Below are 6,000 nucleotides of genomic sequence, written 5' to 3'. Positions count from 1 at the left end.
CAATATAATGTAAACAAAACCCTTAGCCAATAAGATGGCGTTGATCATGAATAATGGGGTAAAAGTCTAATGCTAAAAATCGTCACAAACAAGTTAACATTAAAATTTTTAAAGTATATATGGTGTTGTAAGCCATTTGGTTTAAAGATTAATATATTAAAACCTCATATAAATTAGCTGTCGTTTGCAGAGTGTATCGTGACCAGACTGATGCAAACTACCGATAACGTACTGTTGTCTCAACACATAAACCAAGTTGCAGATACATAATATACATGAAATATATTGCATATAGAACTAAATAATTTGTGCAATAGATTGCATTTAGCAAATATATCTCTCCTTTTCATCGTGTAGTATATTCTGCAAAATAGCTGTCAAGTGTACGAATGCAATATAATGTAAACAAAACCCTTAGCCAATAAGATGGCGTTGATTATGAATAATGGCATAAAAGTCAAATGCTAAAAATCGTGCAAACAAGTTAACATTGAAATTAGATGGGTTCCTTTGTAAGCTAATTATATAAGGAACAATATTAAGTACATATGTCTTTTCTTGATCTCTTGCATTAAAATGCGATGTAAACCAATTCATCTAACGGCCACTAGCGGAGCGAAGTCCCGTAATAAATAATAGTGGTAATGTGATGCATAAAATATACTCTAGGCATGACAGCTAGTATCTAACAGTTAATAACACAACTTTATGCTATGAAAATATATATGTGAGTGTGCTACAAGATCTAATTTTTTAAAATACATCTTATATATTGCTTTCTCTATCTATGAAGGTAATATATGTTCGCCTAGGTAGAATAGGCGTGTGCAAGCTGTTTTAGTGATTCCGTGCCTGTTGATTTTAATCCCGTGTGCAAATGAAAATCTGGAATATGGAATAACAATATGTATAATATTCCAAATCAATTGCAATATATCATTAAGTGCATGGCATGTGCATTACGTGACCTATTAATTCTTAACTTATGTTGGCAGTTGTGAATTATACTCTGCAAGACATATTTTAGCAAATGCCCATCATATCAAAACTATGAAAAATTTTACATTAAGACTCTATGGACTCAGAAAATGTTATATCTAGAATAACATAAAAATATATAAAAATATATACATATAATTATAATCATGTAAAACTCTATAGCTCATTTAAAACCATCAGCAATATTAATTATATAAATGAGAAAACAACAAGAAATTACAAGCTTTATCTACCACCATCAATTAACATAAAATTCCATGGGGAATATATTAAGTGATAGAATATGCTAAAGCCACCTATGGTACATCATCAATGTGGGCCATAGATATAAAAATCATAACTTTAAATGATAACTACATATCTACATATGCATCTTCCTGTTCACAGGTCTCTGTGTATGTATGCTGATAAATCCCATTATATATATATATATTCATGATCAACGCCATCTTATTGGCTAAGGGTTTTGTTTACATTATATTGCATTCGTGCACTTGACAGTTAACTTGCAGAATATACTACACAATGAATAGGAGAGATATATTTGCTAAATGCAATCTATTGCACAAATGATTTAGTTCTATATGCAATATATTTTATGTATATTATGTATCTGCAACTTGGTTTATGTGTTGAGACAACAGTACGTTATCGGTAGTTTGCATCAGTCTGGTTACGATACACTCTGCAAACGACAGCTAATTTATGTGAGGTTTTAATATATTAATCTTTAAACCAAATGGCTTACAACACCATGTATATTTTAAAAACATAATGTTTCAACACATTAGTGAATTATGCCTAGGAAGAACGCTTTGTAGCAATGATTGTGATTATTTATGGTTTCATTTTAAAATGCGTTACTTCAGGCAGGGTACGTTGATATAACATCCGTAGCTTGATGAATTAGTTGATTATATAAGTAACTACCAATTAAGATTATATTTCCCGCCATTTGTAGTATAAATAAGGAAGAGTTTGTTATATATTTTGTATCTGAAGAAGCGTAGGTTATCCTACGCGAAAGCGCTTATACTTGTTCGTCCATGGAATAAAATCTCTTCATTTTATCACGAAGACTTTGCAGTGGATTATTTGAATTTTCAACTTTGGCTTTTTGAACTTTGGGATCGTGGTTAGACCACCGTTTGTTGTTACAACTCCTACATCAGATGTTACACTGGAGTTAAAGGTGGTATGCAACCTGTTTCATTACCAGTGCTGTGCACTACCTTACATACAGTATGTGCAGGTGGCTGTTAGGTTGGCAATGAGAGGTTGGGCTACACAAACCTGGTAGTTCAATCAGTGTATCTGTACTCTCAATATCCACTCTATCTAGGTGTGCACATAGCCATTTGGCCTAGCCCTGTAACAAGGGTCACTACACATTTGCATAACATGTACACATGCACAGCTATTATTGCTTGCAAATTATAGTAGAGAGGTGGATATTACATGTGTTATGTGCATGGATAGTTACATGGCTCCTCCAATTATCTTTGCTATCATGCTGCTAACCTGTCAGATGATTACTAATCCTATGTATCCTGTCATTGAGTATTGTAATTGCCAATAGATATAACTACTGTTTGCATAACATAACAGAACCTCTATGTAGAATAGAATACAGATGTGCCTAAAATACTGTACATTACACAGTTATTGGCACAATATCCCACAATGCACACCATATGTGCATGGTAAGCCCACCTTTAACATGTTCATCTTACTTATACAACCATACATATGTTGACTGTTACAATATATCGACATATACTATCCCCTGTTATAGCACATACTTGTTGGATCAATCCTGACACTGACAGTGGCTGGAAGTGAATTTGCGGGTTCCAAGCCCATATCATCCCTTGTGGTGTATGTGGAGTGTGCCATGTGGTTTACAGCAGTACAAACATAGAATACTACAAGCATTACTACTGTTCAACAATACATCGCTACAAGATAGCTATTTCCACTATATGCATTGATTACACTGTAATTCTTACAGTACAGATAATACATACATAGACATACTACATGTTATACATACCATCTTAGTAATCAGAGGTGTTATTAACTAGTGTAATACTTGTTTTTGGTTCGTCTTTCAATGTTTTGTACTGTCCTACAGGTAGATACAGATGGTTTGAATGTGTGACAAGGCAACCTTTTATAGTTACAGATCAGTAACATGCGCTATCCAGATGGCCAACTGGTGTTCCTAAGTAGCTAATTACATGCACATCAGCTACGCTGCTACTGCCGTAGCCAATACCATGGCTACAGTAGAGTATAATTGAGTACTCCACCTGGGTGTTGTCTCTTTGCCTTACTTATGAGGAAGACAGCATTGAAGTTTTGTTTGAAATCTATTACAACAGCTGTATGGAGATGATCAGTAATATATTGTGTGTAATGCCTAGAGGAGTTGGTCTAAATGTGAGTACTGCTGTTGTATTTCTGAACATTGCTACTTGCGCAGGATTTGTCTGTACCTAATACTTCTGCATATGTGTCAGTCTGGCCAGGTTGTTTAACCAGCTCAAGGCTGCATAGCTATACATATAATGTTAGGGGGTTACAGTGTGCTTACCAAATATATTTAGTTTGGTGTTACTGTGTATCATACTGTGCTGATAATCAGTACTCAGTAAAACTTCCTGGTGTATGAACCTTTCAGCCCTCTGAAACGGGATTAGTTCATACAAACCCTGTTACATCAACAGCTGTTCAGTTGTATAATGGCAACTATTTCACATAGGGCCATGGTAGTGTGTCTGTGTCCAGCTATGCTAATGTTTCAGCAGATGTTGTACAGTAGTTGCAGAATTGGTTATGGTATAACAGTATGTATTGATGTAATTATTTCGGTTGTGGGGTAGATGTTGGTGGGTGTACATAGCACATGCAGGTATGTAGGAACCCCTTTTATACAACATCTATATGTGTGTGGGTGTTCTTTCCCTATGTGAACACCTATCCCTTAGTAGACTAATACTATGGTAATTGCAGGCTAATTTATTAAGGCACTATTAAATGCTTCCTGTATAGCATGCAGATACTGTTAGTCCTGGAATCCTTTTGGCAATACATCGGAATGTAATAAAGATTTGCAAAATGAAAGCTGTCTGTGTAATTCTGTCATGGATATTTGCAGTCAATGCAGTTGTGTTGGTGACTGTGTCCATAGAACATATTTGTAATAGTGTATTGGCATATACTCTTCATATGTTATGTTCATATTGTTTGGGGGGGGGCAGAATGTGTGATTGCTATGGTCCATGTTATACTCAGTTATGGCCACTTCAGATGCTGTCTACAGACATGTATGTATGTATGTATATCTATATATATATATATATATATATATATATATATATATATAGATATAGATATATACACTATTGCATACATTTATCTGTACCTCCATAGATGTGTAGATGTTTTAACATATCTATATATCTACATATATATGTAGACCTGTATATATCGATATGTCTCTATGTCTCTCTCTCTCTATGTATATATATATATATATATATATATATATATATATATATATATATATATGCATACACCTTTAATTGGGTACATGGCGGATTGTCTTATTTCAACACATTCCTCCCTTTTTTGTTTTAACCTGTCTGCATACACAACTGTGGTAGGTACATCCCAGGTAGTTTAGTGTTAGGTTACTCTAAGGATGGAGTACATGGTTCCAGGTTCTACTCCTGGAAGGTGTTATTATTTCACCTCTCAGAGTAGGCACTGGTAGGGAAAGTGTGAATAACACACATTTACACGGATGTGAGCAGGTTTTCCCATGGTCTGCGTGACGTTAAGCAAAGGTCAAATGTGTGAAGCACTTCTCCGTTTAACGTGTTGCAGCACCGCTTACCATCGCGCAAACACTTGGAAACCCGCTTATAACTGCTTAAGAATGCTTTAATCCACCTGCATCCAAAGCCCTTATTCTGGCCCTCAAAATAACCTAACAGCCCTTGCAGGTCTTGAACCCGGGACCATGAACACCACAGTCACTGACCTTACCACTAAGGCATCTGAGATACGCACGAATGTTATGGTGTTTAGAATATACATTGTACTACAGAAATTCCTCACTACTGAAAACAAATGTGACAATCAGTTGGTGTACATATGTGTGATACACGTTAATGTTCATATGTTTGTGAAAGTAGGTGTTACAATGTGACATGACAGGGTGTATTATGAATGAGTAAGGTTCTTGCTTTGTGTCCTTTTTATATTGTCCCCATACTCTATGTATGCCCCTCCAGTTCACTTATTGGACATCCGACCCAGCCCTCCTTGATGCATGATTGCATTACCCATCATTCCTCCCCCACGCCAATCTTCATATACACAACAACTACCCCTTCTATGGTGAATTAGGTTAATATTGATTGTTATAATACCAGAGCTGCATGTATTTTGTGTACACTCCAATTCCTTTGGAGTGCTTCTATGTCATGAAGTGTGTTCATAGATGCTTATATATATGGCTATTGATCTAACTGTATAATATATATATATATATATATATATATATATATATATATATATATTTATATTTATCTATCTATATATATATATCTATATATATATATATATATATATATATATATATATATATATATATATATATATATATATATATATATATATATATATATATATATATATATGTGCAGACATCACTGATATATATATATATATATATATATATATATATATATATATATATATATATATATATATATATATTTCGTATTAGTTTGCAACAGTAATACATCTGTAGACTGGAATGTGTTGGTTCATAAACTACAGTACATTACAATGTACTGTACATATGTACACACAGCCACTGTCCCATTTGTGATCATTACAGTGAAATGCATATGGTATAAGGTGACGTCTCAGGACCGTGAAACATGTGTACACCTCAGATGGCTTAGTGGTACGTCCTATGACTATAGT

This window comes from Protopterus annectens, chromosome 7.part0, assembly GCF_019279795.1.
Source record: "Protopterus annectens isolate FY-2018-M chromosome 7.part0, PAN1.0, whole genome shotgun sequence".
Classification (NCBI taxonomy): Eukaryota; Metazoa; Chordata; order Ceratodontiformes; family Protopteridae; genus Protopterus; species Protopterus annectens.
This window is presented reverse-complemented; position numbering follows the sequence as displayed.